Source organism: Macaca fascicularis, chromosome 3 (genome assembly GCF_037993035.2).
Source record: "Macaca fascicularis isolate 582-1 chromosome 3, T2T-MFA8v1.1".
NCBI classification, from domain to species: Eukaryota; Metazoa; Chordata; class Mammalia; order Primates; family Cercopithecidae; genus Macaca; species Macaca fascicularis.
Window position 1 is genome coordinate 89147202 of NC_088377.1, and position 16277 is coordinate 89163478.

A 16277-nucleotide genomic window follows, 5' to 3' on the forward strand; every position below is an offset into this window, starting at 1 on the left:
AGAGAGGGCATCCCTGTCTTGTGCCAGTTTTCAAAGGGAATTTTTCCAGTTTTTGCCCATTCAGTATGATATTGGCTGTGGGTTTGTCATAAATAGCTCTTATTATTTTGAGGTACGTTCCATCAATACCGAATTTATTGAGCGTTTTTAGCATGAAGGGCTGTTGAATTTTGTCAAAAGCCTTTTCTGCATCTATTGAGATAATCATGTGGTTCTTGTCTTTGGTTCTGTTTATATGCTGGATTATGTTTATTGATTTGCGAATGTTGAACCAGCCTTGCATCCCAGGGATGAAGCCCACTTGATCATGGTGGATAAGCTTTTTGATGTGTTGCTGAATCCGGTTTGCCAGTATTTTATTGAGGATTTTTGCATCGATGTTCATCAGGGATATTGGTCTAAAATTCTCTTTTTTTGTTGTGTCTCTGCCAGGCTTTGGTATCAGGATGATGTTGGCCTCATAAAATGAGTTAGGGAGGATTCCCTCTTTTTCTATTGATTGGAATAGTCTCAGAAGGAATGGTACCAACTCCTCCTTGTACCTCTGGTAGAATTCAGCTGTGAATCCATCTGGTCCTGGACTTTTTTTGGTTGGTAGGCTATTAATTGTTGCCTCAATTTCAGAGCCTGCTATTGGTCTATTCAGGGATTCAACTTCTTCCTGGTTTAGTCTTGGAAGAGTGTAAGTGTCCAGGAAATTATCCATTTCTTCTAGATTTTCCAGTTTATTTGCGTAGAGGTGTTTATAGTATTCTCTGATGGTAGTTTGTATTTCTGTGGGGTCGGTGGTGATATCCCCTTTATCATTTTTAATTGCGTCGATTTGATTCTTCTCTCTTTTCTTCTTTATTAGTCTGGCTAGTGGGCTGTCAATTTTGTTGATCTTTTCAAAAAACCAACTCCTGGATTCATTGATTTTTTGGAGGGATTTTTGTGTCTCTATCTCCTTCAGTTCTGCTCTGATCTTAGTTATTTCTTGCCTTCTGCTAGCTTTCGAATGTGTTTGCTCTTGCTTTTCTAGTTCTTTTAATTGCGATGTTAGAGTGTCAATTTTAGATCTTTCCTGCTTTCTCTTGTGGGCATTTAGTGCTATAAATTTCCCTCTACACACTGCTTTAAATGTGTCCCAGAGATTCTGGTATGTTGTATCTTTGTTCTCATTGGTTTCAAAGAACATCTTTATTTCTGCCTTCATTTCGTTATGTACCCAGTAGTCATTCAGGAGCAGGTTGTTCAGTTTCCATGTAGTTGAGCGGTTTTGATTGAGTTTCTTAGTCCTGAGTTCTAGTTTGATTGCACTGTGGTCTGAGAGACAGTTTGTTATAATTTCTGTTCTTGTACATTTGCTGAGGAGTGCTTTACTTCCAATTACGTGGTCAATTTTGGAGTAAGTATGATGTGGTGCTGAAAAGAATGTATATTCTGTTGATTTGGGGTGGAGAGTTCTATAGATGTCTATTAGGTCTGCTTGCTGCAGAGATGAGTTCAATTCCTGGATATCCTTGTTAACTTTCTGTCTCGTTGATCTGTCTAATGTTGACAGTGGAGTGTTGAAGTCTCCCATTATTATTGTATGGGAGTCTAAGTCTCTTTGTAAGTCTCTAAGGACTTGCTTTATGAATCTGGGTGCTCCTGTATTGGGTGCATATATATTTAGGATAGTTAGCTCTTCCTGTTGAATTGATCCCTTTACCATTATGTAATGGCCTTCTTTGTCTCTTTTGATCTTTGATAGTTTAAAGTCTGTTTTATCAGAGACTAGTATTGCAACCCCCGCTTTTTTTTGTTCTCCATTTGCTTGGTAAATCTTCCTCCATCCCTTTATTTTGAGCCTATGTATGTCTCTGCGTGTGAGATGGATCTCCTGAATACAGCAGACTGATGGGTCTTGACTCTTTATCCAGTTTGCCAGTCTGTGTCTTTTAATTGGAGCATTTAGTCCATTTACATTTAAGGTTAAGATTGTTATGTGTGAACTTGATCCTGCCATTATGATATTAACTGGTTATTTTGCTCGTTAGTTGATGCAGTTTCTTCCTAGCCTCAATGGTCTTTACATTTTGGCATGTTTTTGCAATGGCTGGTACCGGTTGTTCCTTTCCATGTTTAGTGCTTCCTTCAGGGTCTCTTGTAAGGCAGGCCTAGTGGTGACAAAATCTCTAAGCATTTGCTTATCTGTAAAGGATTTTATTTCTCCTTCACTTATGAAACTTAGTTTGGCTGGATATGAAATTCTGGGTTTAAAATTCTTTTCTTTAAGAACGTTGAATACTGGCCCCCACTCTCTTCTGGCTTGTAGAGTTTCTGCTGAGAGATCTGCTGTTAGTCTGATGGGCTTCCCTTTGTGGGTAACCCGACCTTTCTCTCTGGCTGCCCTTAAGATTTTTTCCTTCATTTCAACTTTGGTGAATCTGGCAATTATGTGTCTTGGAGTTGCTCTTCTCGAGGAGTATCTTTGTGGCGTTCTCTGTATTTCCTGGATTTGAATGTTGGCCTGCCCTACCAGGTTGGGGAAGTTCTCCTGGATGATATCCTGAAGAGTGTTTTCCAACTTGGTTCCATTTTCCCCCTCACTTTCGGGCACCCCAATCAGACGTAGATTTGGTCTTTTTACATAATCCCATACTTCTTGCAGGCTTTGTTCATTTCTTTTTCTTCTTTTTTCTTTTGGTTTCTCTTCTCGCTTCATTTCATTCATTTGATCCTCAATCGCTGATACTCTTTCTTCCAGTTGATCGAGTCGGTTACTGAAGCTTGTGCATTTGTCACGTATTTCTCGTGTCATGGTTTTCATCTCTTTCATTTCGTTTAGGACCTTCTCTGCATTAATTACTCTAGCCATCAATTCTTCCACTTTTTTTTCAAGATTTTTAGTTTCTTTGCGCTGGGTACGTAATTCCTCCTTTAGCTCTGAGAAATTTGATGGACTGAAGCCTTCTTCTCTCATCTCGTCAATGTCATTCTCCGTCCAGCTTTGATCCGTTGCTGGCGATGAGCTGCGCTCCTTTGCCGGGGGAGATGTGCTCTTATTTTTTGAATTTCCAGCTTTTCTGCCCTGCTTTTTCCCCATCTTTGTGGTTTTATCTGCCTCTAGTCTTTGATGATGGTGATGTACTGATGGGGTTTTGGTGTAGGTGTCCTTCCTGTTTGATAGTTTTCCTTCTAACAGTCAGGACCCTCAGCTGTAGGTCTGTTGGAGATTGCTTGAGGTCCACTCCAGACCCTGTTTGCCTGGGTATCAGCAGCAGAGGCTGCAGAAGATAGAATATTTCTGAACAGCGAGTGTACCTGTCTGATTCTTGCTTTGGAAGCTTCCTCTCAGGGGTGTACTCCTCCCTGTGATGTGTGGGGTGTCAGACTGCCCCTAGTGGGGGATGTCTCCCAGTTAGGCTACTCAGGGGTCAGGGACCCACTTGAGCAGGGAGTCTGTCCCTTCTCAGATCTCAACCTCCGTGTTGGGAGATCCACTGCTCTCTTCAAAGCTGTCAGACAGAGTCGTTTGCGTCTGCAGAGGTGTCTGCTGCGTTTGTTTAGTTTACTGTGCCCTGTCCCCAGAGGTGGAGTCTACAGAGACAGGCAGGTTTCCTTGAGCTGCTGTGAGCTCCACCCAGTTCGAGCTTCCCAGCAGCTTTGTTTACCTACTTAAGCCTCAGCAGTGGCGGGCGCCCCTCCCCCAGCCTCGCTGCTGCCTTGCCGGTAGATCACAGACTGCTGCGCTAGCAATGAGGGAGGCTCCGTGGGTGTGGGACCCTCCCGGCCAGGTGTGGGATATGATATCCTGGTGTGCCTGTTTGCTTAAAGCGCAGTATTGGGGTGGGAGTTACCCGATTTTCCAGGTGTTGTGTGTCTCAGTTCCCCTGGCTAGGAAAAGGGACTCGCTTCCCCCTTGCGCTTCCCAGGTGAGGCAATGCCTTGCCCTGCTTCAGCTCTCGCTGGTCGGGCTGCAGCAGCTGACCAGCACCGATCGTCTGGCACTCCCCAGTGAGATGAACCCAGTACCTCAGTTGAAAATGCAGAAATCACCGGTCTTCTGTGTCGCTCGCGCTGGGAGTTGGAGACTGGAGCTGCTCCTATTCGGCCATCTTGCTCCACGAACCGACTTATGATGAGATTATGTCTGCACAAACCATCATAAGTTGAAAATATCCTAAGTCAAAACTGTGCTTTCAACTAGGATATTTTCCGTTTATCTTACCCCCATTATGATGTAACCCTATCAAAAATCGAGGAGTATCTTCCACTGTTCAATGTATTGAGGGAAAACACTTGTCAGACTAGAATCATGTATTCAGAAAAAGTGAATTTTTAAGTATGACTGAAATAAAGACATTTTCAGATAAGGATCTTGTCATGAACCCTCTCCCATCATCTCATCTGTTTTGCTTTGCCCTTCGTCTTCCCTAATCCATCCATCTTTTCACTCCCTTTGGAACCCCAGGGCACAGTTCTCCTTCACGTGGTAACCTCTGTGCTGCACATCCCATCTAATCCCTTACTGTCTAAAGACAAAATTTCAACAATTTAGTTTAAAGATCTGAATTGACCTTATTTGAAATTCCAGAATCAGGCAACACTTTGTTCCATAATAAATGTTCCAATGAGCGTAGCAGAGGAGGTTAGTTTTACATTCGGAGAGAGGCTGAAGAAAGCAGAAACTGGAAGCAAAATGTGAATTGGTCATTTCAAAGTTACTTTCCTTTAATGTGGGAACAGTAAAACAGAACAATAGAGAAATAACTGATTTGTTAACATTAGGTTACTCTTTTTTCATAAGGACTGAAGGCAATGGAAAACTTCATTAACATGCCATTGAAATGCTGAAATATGAACTCGGAGCAATAAACTCCAAATTGGGAAATTTGAATTTGATCTCTCTCTCCTGATTTCTCGGAAGACCAGATAACTCAGTTTTGGTTTGGTGACGAGTAACCTCAGAATTAATGACTCCATTTTGGTTTTTTGTCTGGTCTGTTGGGGGCTAGTGCAGCAGCTTAGCCCACAAGAATGGCCTCCTTTAATTTTTATTTCATGTTTATTTGAGTTGACTCTCCTTTGGGGACACCACATCACTCAAAGGAGCTCAATTCCCAAAAACCATGTGTCTCTCGGTTAGGAGAAGCACTGGCCAGCTCCCCAGAGCTCCCGAGAGCTTCCTCTCCACTGCTGCACCCACCTCTCCCCCATCATGCTCAGTCTCTGGTCACTTGAGATCAGGTTGTCCAGTAGAAGCCTCTACCTTTCCCTGGACAGACTTCCTAGAGCCTGTCCTCATTCACTGAGGATGTCAGGACCAAGCTCACAGTCTTCCTTTTCCTAGTTCCTGCCATCAACTCAAGTGACTTTAGGATCTGCCAGGGCAACTGACTCAGTCTCTTCACCTCAAACATTTTCACCTTTAATACACATCGACCTCCTCTAGGCAGGTTAGACTCCAGGTCATTGCCTTACACCGCTTTCCTTTTGGTCATTTGTCTTTCCCTCTGTCTTCCCCCTTCATCTTCACGACATTTATCTGAGTCACTTGCATCACCTGAAGGTGAGCACCTCCTTATATTTTGCACCCACAGGCTTTCTACCTGCCTCACTGCATCCTGGCCACCATCCTGTTTCAGCTGCATTGTCAGTCTCATACAAAATCAAGCCAACTGTGCATGAGCTCTGCTCCTCTGTCTCCTGCTGGAGATAGATCAGATATTACAAGTGCATGTACTGGATTCACTGAAAGTTAAAGATTTCCACCCAGAAGTGAGTGTCCTGCTTCTGGGTGCAGTGGTGAACTCATGCTGCCACTCCTGACTGTGGCTGTGTCCATCTTCTCACTCCATGTGTGGGGCTTCATGTCCCGCAGAAGGCTGTACCCCTGCTTTGCTGAAAAGTAGACACTTTCTGCCGGGAAGTTCATTAGCTTCCTTCTCTTTATGCCTGCATACTCTCCTGTGGAGGGATGCCCATCCTTCTCGCTATCAACATGGTCTGCATCTACAGCCCTGGACAGTAATGATCCCTTCCTTTAGAGTGTCCTCCCGGTGGGTGTTCTGCCTGCCACTCCTGCCCCTCCCTGCCCTCCCCACCGGCTAACTGTGTTCTCTCAGCTCCTCCAGGGACGGTGATTTCCAGGTTCTGTGGCTGAACGGTTTCTCTCCCCACTGTAGGTGGGCTCAACACACTTTGGCTGGGTAATTTAATCTCTCCATAATTCCAATTACCATTCTTATGCTGATTGCTCCAAGTTAATATTTCAGGCCTAAATCTGTCCATCTCAGTTTCCCTGTGCCACTGTTTGCTCCAAGGATACTCATCTTCTGGCCCACACAGCTCAAGTCCACACATGCTACTGCTTCCGCTGGGAACCTCTTCTTCCTCATTCCCCTCCCTTCACCTACACAACTGGAACTCCCAGTTCTGAGAAACTTTATTCAATCCCTCAGTCGTACACCTGTGAGTCACATGCCTCTTCTGTTAGCACTTCCTATGCTTAGGAAATTGCATCCCTCTGTGAAGTACTCACTCATCACTGTATGACCTGTACTATTTCCTCACCAGGGCCTAAGTTCTGTGGGGAAAGGTAAATGTTCTGTACCTACAATGATGCTGTCTTCATAGTAAGCATCCCACAGACATTTTGAAGGCAATGGATAAACAAGTGAACAAATGAACTTACTAGCTGTGTGGCTTTCACACCAGCCAGGAAAATACTCCTTTCTGATAAGTAAAAGGACCTTGTGATCGTTAAATGAGTTAAAACATTTTGAAAGTGTTTTGTGAGTAACACAATTGCTTTATACACATGAGGTGAAATATGACATTGCTATGTTTGCCTTTGAAGGAGATGAGATTTTTTTCATAATATCATGATTTGTGATGACACCATCATTTTTAAAGTTTTTCATTTTGAGCCCATGTAGCCAGGTAGTTGCAAAATTGAACCACAGAATGATTCAATAATGAATTATCCAATTCTTTTTTCTAGAATGTTTAATAATAATCTGGAAAGCTGTGCTCTACAAATCATAGTAGAAACAGCTCCATGTGTGAATCATTAATGATTATTTTTCTTTAATAAATGATTGTAAAAAAGATTTTATATTTTATAAGACAGAACTCAGTTTTCTGCAATTTTAAGAAAATAAAACTTAAGTTGATTAAAATTGAAACTGGAAGAGATAAATGTTATGTTTACCAATGCAAATCTATTTTATGATGTGGTTATCTTGAGAGTCATTGAAACATTGTTTTAGTTCTTTGCAGTTTAGATTTAATGGGCCGTGAATCTTAGTTCAGAAATTTTATAACTGATTCTATTTGACTTTTTTATGAGTCAGTTGCTTGTACATATTGTTAACAATCTTTTTCATATGTTTTTCATTTCTTTCCATTAAAATATTCTATGAAAAAAACTTTTAAATCTAGAATTTTATATAAAAGGGATTGGATTAGGAAATGCCCTTTTATTTTTTAAAAGAATAAAAATGTATTTTTTTTTTTTTCTGAGATGGAGTTTCATTCTTATTGCCCAGGTTAGAGTGCAATGGTGCAATCTCGTCTCACTGAAACCTCTGCCTCCCGGGTTCAAGTGATTCTCCTGCCTCAGCCTCCCGAGTAGCTGGGATTACAGGCGTGTGCCACCACACTTGGCTAATTTTTGTATTTTTAGTAGAGACGAGGTTTTGTCATGTTGGCCTGGCTGGTCTCGAACTCCTGACCTCAGGTGATCCAACCTCCTTAGCCTCCCTAAGTGCTGGGATTACAGGCGTGAGCCACCACACCTGGCCTGAGTTCTCTTTTATTGAGTACTTATTATTTCTGAGGAAGGTACAGCTCCTTCTCTGCTAGCATTTACTAAGGAAAATCAATTTGGAGTTCTCAAGAGAAACACATCATTTTTAACTAACTATAAGTCAGATGATAGTACAGAAAGGTATAAATAAGTGAAGTACTTTGGAAGGAAGAAAACATAGCTGTTAATCCTGCCTGGGGATATTGGAGAAGCCTTAAGAAGTGGCTACTTTTAAAAAGATTCCTAAATGAAGGAAAGACATTTAAAAAATGATTAAGAGGAAGGGCATTCCAGATATAGGAAATTTCTAGAATTAAGGCATGACATAAAAGGATGTGATACATTTGTAAGAAAATAAATAAGCGTTATGCCTAGAGCAGTAGTTCTAGAACGTCAGTGTGCTGGAGTATCACAGGGCAGGCTTATGAATCACAGAGCTGGCTAAGTTGGTGTAGGGTGGGGCCTGAGAATGTGCATTTCTAACAAGCTCTCAGGTGCAATTATGGTTGTTCTGGGTGGACTGCCACTGGACTAGAAAAAAGTTGATATTGTCTAAAGAGTTTTGGAAGACCAGGTAAGAAAAAATGTTGTAGTCAATTATAAAGATACTGAACATCTGTGCTCAGAGATTTTTGGTTTGTTTTAGTTCATGGGGAAAAGCTGGGTTGAATCAATTTTATAACAGGTTGGAGTTGGAAGAAGCTGGAAGTCATTGAAACGAAGTTTCCCTAGTAATAAAAAGATGATGAGACAGCCATAAAGGACACACCATTGACAGGGACCTGTGATCTTTTGACTTTTGAAAATGGAAGAAAGAAAGTAGTTTTTGTGCCTTAGCATTGGTGGCTTGTCTGGTGGTGTGGCCATTCACTGAGTTAGCAACCCCAGGTGCTGCACCGCTGGACTAGGGTGGGTTCATGGCAAGGGGGAGAGACTGCGAATGCCTTAGGATTGGCTTTAATGTGCTGCAGCCACCCCAAGGACAGGGGCCAAGGAGTTACTTGGAAATTTGTATTTAGATTTCAGAAAAGTTGGAAGGAGAGGTTTAAGGAATATGCATGTCAGAAAGAAGAGAAGTCAAGAGATGGTGAGAATTTCCAGGGAAATATTGGGATCAAGCAGAGAAAACAACTAAGAAGGAAAGCTGAGAACTACCTGAAATTTACAAGGAAGAATCCAACGACGGTTGCAGAGCCTGGAACTTACCAAATGTTGATAAAATGTATTGGCACTTAGTATTTTGAGACAAAACAAATTTTTCTGTGCTTGCTATCCATAAAAATTAGGGAATTTTCCTAAAATCTGGCATCAATGTACTTCTTGCCCCTTATTCTGTTGAATACTAACATGTTGTTCTGTTTATGGACTTGCTATAATACATTCCATTTAAGAATCCATGCAAATTCAAGTACGGACTTATTGTGTATTTTGACTTCCATCTATTTCAATGGAAAGTGAAACTTAAAAAAATTACCTGGCCTCTTTTACCTACTTTGCTTTTAGAGACTTGTGGGAAGATGTGGGTTATGATTAATTTGAAAGTTTTAGATATGGTCTACGCATGTATAGTACAAGAAACTTAATCAAATGCTAAGACTAAGGCTAAAATCAAACTCTGGGATTTGTTAAGTTTGTCTTGATGATTTGAAAATGTCCAAATGAATGAGCATCTGATCCCTTCAGGAAGCCTGGTGATACAAGGGAGAATTATTCACTCAGAACGAAAGCTCCAGAATGCGTTTGGAGCAGTTGGAAGCAGATACAATTACATCAGGTGAAGTTCTTTTATGACTGCTGGAGTTGCTCCGAGGTGAAAGAGAAAATGCAGAAACTTGGGGCTCCAGATGGCAGGAGATCTATTTTTAGGCCAATAGAAACTTATATTTGGTTGGGTCACTTAATACAATGAGTAGCAGAAGTGTGTTGAAAAAGTAATTTATACCTGCATTTGAAAGAGTTTAGCACAGAGCAGATGGGAGCAGGTGCCATGGGAACAGCCTAGGTCAGCCAGCAAGTAGGAAAAAAAAGGAGAAGAGCAAATATTTCAGTGACAAGTTACTCAGAAAGTTTGGTTTTCCCTAATCCTTCCTGAGATATTTATAAGTAAAAAGTGGAAGTAACCAATATACAGGAAGCTTCATCCTGTCCTGAAAAAATTCCTTGCAACTATTATATATCAATAAAAGAAAACACGAAAAAATTCTTATGTAAGTCAATTATTTAGATTTTAAGACTCATCTTCCAAGGGAATTTTTTTACATAGTAATGGTGGTTAGGTTTCCAGGCTAGTTAGCAAAGAGCTCCTTTAACAGCAACTAATCTATTTGACTATGAAACTGAAGTTGAGTTTATGGAATAAGAGGTCCTGGGGAAGATGAGGAGAAACAAGAAAATAAAATAAGCAAATTACCTTTTGTTTTCCAGATGCAATTCTCTTGAAATATAAAAAACTTGGAATCATCTCAGCTTCCAGGATCACTCTCCATAGTCCATAGAAATAGCCCCAAACAGTTCCACCCAAGTCTGCTCTTCCCCACTATTACAGCAGAGTTAGGCAGCACCTCTCTCTACTCCTGTGTAAAACCCCTTTCTTCCCAACAAGAAACAGAGGTGACAGTCCATGAGAACATTGAACTAGAGCTGAAAGCATACGGGATTTAAAATCAGGAGATTCAGGTTCAAGTATTAAATGTATCTTCACCCTCGATTTAGAATTTCCATGCTATGATTCTGTTTATACACAGAAAACAGTATTGTGAACAATTTCAACATCACAGGATTAGGGTGAAAATGGAAAAATTTGATGTAAAAGTGAATTGCAGGCTGGAAACGGCTGTAACGCAATATTTAATGTTGTTAGTGTCATTATCTAATTTTGTATTGAGAAAAAAGGAGTTGCTTGAACCAAATTATCTAAATGTGTAAATTTCTAAAGAGCCTCCTCTATAGCTATAAAATATGGACGTGTTTGATTTAAAAGGTTTATTTTTAACCAGAATAAATATCTAATTAATGGAATTTCAGGAATAAAATTAAGTCAGGTGAAAAAAGAAGTTAGGGGAGAAGGTATTTTTAGTCATTGGGACCCTGCCAGGAAGTATCACTGGCGTCATGAAATTTCTCCCTGCATAAAATTGGATCAATTGTACTTGCCCCCTGCTTACCTGTCAAACATTATGAGGAAGTTCGTTGATGTATATGAAAATATTTGGTACCCTTGAGAGTAACTGTGCTGGGCTATTTTTATATTCAAGTTCATTTGACTACAAATTCAAAATCAGATGTCTGAAAAGTCAAATTAAATATAAAATATTTTTCACCTCTAATATTAGCATATTAATATTTATATTTTCAATTTGATAGTAAACATTATTTCAAAATGTTTCTGATGGCTTGATGCTTATTTGTATGATTTACTACTTTAACTGGGGATAAGGCTGTCCTCGACCTCACTAAGTACAAATTATACTTCTGCTTGGTAGAGCTTTTAAATTCCTGTCCCATGAAACCATGGACACTTTATTTCCATTCTTCCTGTACTCCTTTTATCATCTTAAGAAAGGAAGAAATAGAAAAATAATGGTGTACTTTAGGAATATCTGGTCTCTTGTGGGAAAAGAGAAAATTCAAACTGGCTTGTAAGGTAATAGAACCACAAACTAAAGGGAAAAGAGTGTTTTGTCAAGATCACTAGGAGTCTGTTTTAAAGCTAAGTTGCAACAGGAAGGAAGCTGTGATTTCAAATAGGGCTTTAAAGTTAAGGACCCAATCCAAACTCTATTACGGAGCAGATCCTATTGTGATGGTAATGACATGTTGCCTGGGAAGTCGTGGTTTTACTTGGAATGGAGAAAGAAAGAAATTTGCCATGATTGATGTACCATATGAGGGTCAAACCACAAAATCACTAACTTGCTGACTGTCCAACTCAGTGAAATTGGGTTGCTTATTTTCTTAAGAATCCCAAGTTTTGTATATGTGCATGCGTTTATGGAACTTTTCATAAATTGATCGCATTTTCTTTGGGGGAGGGGTGCAATTGTTAACATTAGAGTCACTTTCTTTGGGTTTATGATAGGGCACTAATCCGAATTAGAGCTGTCCACCTCACCAGGCCAATGTTAGACCACCCAAGGGGTCTTTCATGGTTTGCACTAAGTTGTCTATATTTTAGCAACAGGCTGGTGAAGGTAGCAAATGGGAGATTCCAGTCACCAATCCAAGCATGTCACAATTTGGCTTGAGATTCAAAAGAAGTAAATTTGAGGCCACATTATTTTCAGACTTACAGGACATTACTAGAACCATCAAGAGGATTAAATATCTTTTTAATATTTCATATTCATTTTAACTTCTCCAAGCAAATTAAGATGTGTGAACGCATTTGAGGGTGAGTCATGACAGTAGCCTGCACTTCTCAAGGTTGCTTCCGGACTTCCTGTCTGAGTGAAACAGTGGAAGGGGAGAACTGGTGATTTAATAAAGACACCACCACCATTTGCCCACCAGGCCTGTTGCTCTCTAGGGATTAGGAGAGAAATGTAAACTTAGGTTTCTCAATCCAAGGGAGTTGGATTTTTTACTAGGTATTCTAACATTCTGGTAACATGAAAGAAACTTTGAAGAAAAAAAACTAAGATTATTTCATTTACTTCATTTTAATGGAAATCACGGCCATGGTTTTCAATAGAAAAAGAACAATTACTGAATATAAGTATCTTGTCTTTCCCGAAGAGGGACTTAAAATCAGATCTAAGACTCTTTCAACTGTTTTCAAAATTCTCGGGAATCTACTCTTCCTTCTTTAGCTCCAAAAGAGCAATCCTTTCCGAGTACACTGGTCTGGAGTTTAATGAAACACCACAGCAATTTCTTTCAAAATAATTTAAAACAGTGAGGCACTAATGTAATGAAATGCCATAAAATAAAAAAGGAAAAAGTCTGAAAATCTAATATGCCTTTGATTTTAACTTTCTAAAGACGTGAAAAAACAGTTAATAGAGAGCTTGTCATTTAGCATTAAATCTTGAACTTTTCATTTTTCAAGATTTTCAAATACATTAGAATTTGAAAAGTTTGATAAATGGGTAATAGCTTAGACCATCTTTCTCAAACAGAATTCCTCATCTGAAAGACAGAATACAGAAAATGAGTTGAATGACAGATTTCTCAGGTTCTACCAAAGATGGCATACACCAGTACATTTCCATCACAGGGGAGAAGCTAATTCATTGCATACAATGCATGACTTCTGGACTCAATGCATACTTTTCTCTTGTAGTTAGACTTTAACTGGCTTTCTCATTTGCTTCCTCATGGTGTTATTTTAAATGCAATGTGTCATCATCACACATTGATGGCCCATTATTGTTTAACATGTACCCCTCTCTTCCTTTTTGTAGTAAGATACTCAAACTTCACATCTAAAATCAATGTCACAACAAAGAAGTGACCTGTTAGGAGGGCTTTAGCCAATGAGCCTTCCCACCTTTCCCATATCCCAGGCCTCTCTGAACAATTTTAAAATACGAAGACTTTTTTCATATAAATTTTTTTTTTTTTTTTTTTTTTTGGTCAGTCTCATGTACAGTTCCAGTGGTGCCTAAGTCAGTCCAGTGGCCAGATAAGTCAAACTCAAGCAATAGTTTGTTTTGCCAAGTTGCAAGGTACTGAGGTGCTGTCTCTTTCCTGTAATCAGCAAATTGTGAGAATGAATGGTTCATTGGTTACAGGTTTCCTGACACGGTGGAATTAAGCCAGCCTGGGCACAAATAATTCATTGGTGCCCACGCTTCTGAAACATAAATAGTGAGGTAACCACAAGAGAAAACTTCGACAGTACTGACAGATTGTGTTCCTATACAATCTGGCTTAGTTGGTGATTGTTAGCCTTGGGCAATGGAATTCCTTTTGGGAAAAATGGTAAGGAGACTGTAACTTGCAATATGTATAATAAAAATGTTATTGACCCTTGAACTATGGATTGAATAAAACATACATGCTCAAGAACAAAATGTGAAGAGGGAAAATTTGAAGACAGAGAAATGAAAGATGAAGGCAATGCTGTTCAAATTACAGGGGTATTTTTATGTGAGGTTCTATTGTGAATAGGTTTGCCAATAGATGAACAAAAACATTTCTATGTAGTTGATTTGTGGATATACATCACAAAAGAAAGTATTTTAAGGAAACGTCTAACTTGACATCAATTCCTTAGAACCCTGGGTTGTAGACAAGATGGACAAAGCTATACAGAGATGTAAACAATTCTCTATGTTAAATCTAAAATCAGAAAAAGGCTAAGAATCAAACTTTTAAAACATCTGGGAAATTAGTTCAAGAAAGTGTGGGGTCCTCTTTTGAAAATTAACCTCTAGAGTCAATTTAAAATCACCCAGCCAGGAAATCCAGGGGTCATGCTAAAATTCCATCCCCACTCCCATGCTGACTGTATTGTAAAAGCCTTATGGATTTTTCAGGATGACACATTTCACACCCTTCTTTGTCATCACAAAAGAAGAAATCTCAAAAAACTTGGAAGGATGATTCAGCTGAGTTTACTGAAAGGTAAGATCCTTCACCAAATTGCCAAACCTTCTCTTTCCATTAGATAAAATAATGGGTCAAGAAGCGAATAATAGGCATCTTTTCAAATAAAATTATCTATTCATGAAGGCAGAAATTATACTGTATCTTGAAAAGAGTTAGCTAAGGGAAAGTCTTTAGCTCCACATGACCTCCAAATATCTGTGTACCAGGACCTTATTGTAGAAAGATCTGTTGCTGCCCTTCAAAGGTAGTTCTATACTCTATCCTGTGAAGGAATGAAATGTCTGATCAACTCCACTCAGAGATCCAAGACATTTTTGTATAGCTACGCTTTCCACTTTAGCCAAAATTGCAGAAGCATGAAGGCAGAACTGAGGGGGCCTCTAGACAAACAACTTGACTGTCTAAGAGTCAATGGCAGGAATTATCTCTTTCTATTAGGACACCAGCCAGGCTGAGAAAAAGCTGTGGATGGGTTCATGCCATGGGGAGGTCAAAAGAGAAAAAAGCGTGAAGAAGGCAATGAAAGAAAAGAGATTATTCAAGGAGCAGACAAATAACAGGATAATCATGATATGAAGACTACATCAATTGCACTTTCATTTTATATAGAAATGCATGTTTGAAAATTTAAATCGATATGAATTCCAAAGTTAGACTCATAGCTTGTTTTATATCTAATTTTCATTTAAAAGACTTTGGTGGGGAGGTGGAAACACATCTAATTGGATAAGAATGCTGTATCTAATGTTACCCTAGGGTCATTGTTATCTGTAGTTCACAGGCATTTGGCAATGCATTTATAATTTCAGAAAACATAGAATAAATAATTTGAATTAATAATTGGCGCTATGAGAAACGGATGGCATGGTACCACCTAAAGAGTGTAACTCTTTGTTTCTGTAGTTCATCATATAGATTCATATTTAACCTTTAAGGAAAATGGACTTACATCACAAACAGAGTTTTAGAGTCAGAATCACAAAGCTGAAAGGGATTTTGAGGATGATAAAATATTAACTATAGCCTCAGAGAGAACACCAGTTGATTTCCTCAGATTTATTTTCTCTGGTAAGTCCACTTTGAAAGGATTAATAGTTTAAGAAGCACAGGTGCTCAGTTTATGGAAATAATTTATGCTAAGTGTTCATTTGCAGATTTCCTTATGCATCACCACAAAACACAAAAGTTTCTCAAGAGTGGATGAATAGAGCATGACAGAAGACATACACATTTATTCTTTGGCTTCCAATTTACTAGAATCATCAAGTTGATGATACAGGGTCAACCAAGAACTGCTGGCTTTGATTTCCACTGCTTTGGGAGGACCTGGAATAATGGTGGAAGCCTCAAATGTTACAAAAACAATGGATAATATTTCGAAAAAAGTATTTCTCAAACTTAATTGTCAATTTTGACAATAGAATCCAGATCGTGATTATATTATTGAAGAAAATGTATATATGTAATAACAATTAGTCATTTATTTTACATATTATTATACTCCATGCAGATAATCATTAACAATTTCCTATTTGTTAAGGAAAAAAATTAACGAGACAAAATATAATTATTTGTTATGTAATACTAGTCTTCAGTACCCTTTAAGAATTCACTTAAAATGATGGAATATTTTATTAAGAGTTACAAACAATAGCCCTTAAAATGTCAATGAATAAATAATAAGCAAAATGAATTCTTGTCTAACTTTATGCAAAAGTTTAAAACTGAAAACTGAAGTATTTGGACTCTAATATTTTTGGCTTTTCAAAACCCAGAGTTCAGAATTCCACTCCTGGCTATGAAAGACATAGCCTGACACTCCCGATTTGGATCAGACACCAGCCTCCTTCTGAAAAGAGCTAGAAAGGCTGGATAGAATATTTAAATACATGCCTTTGAAGCATCCTAGGGCTCCCAAGGCAAGAAGACTTGAAGGAGCAAGACTCTA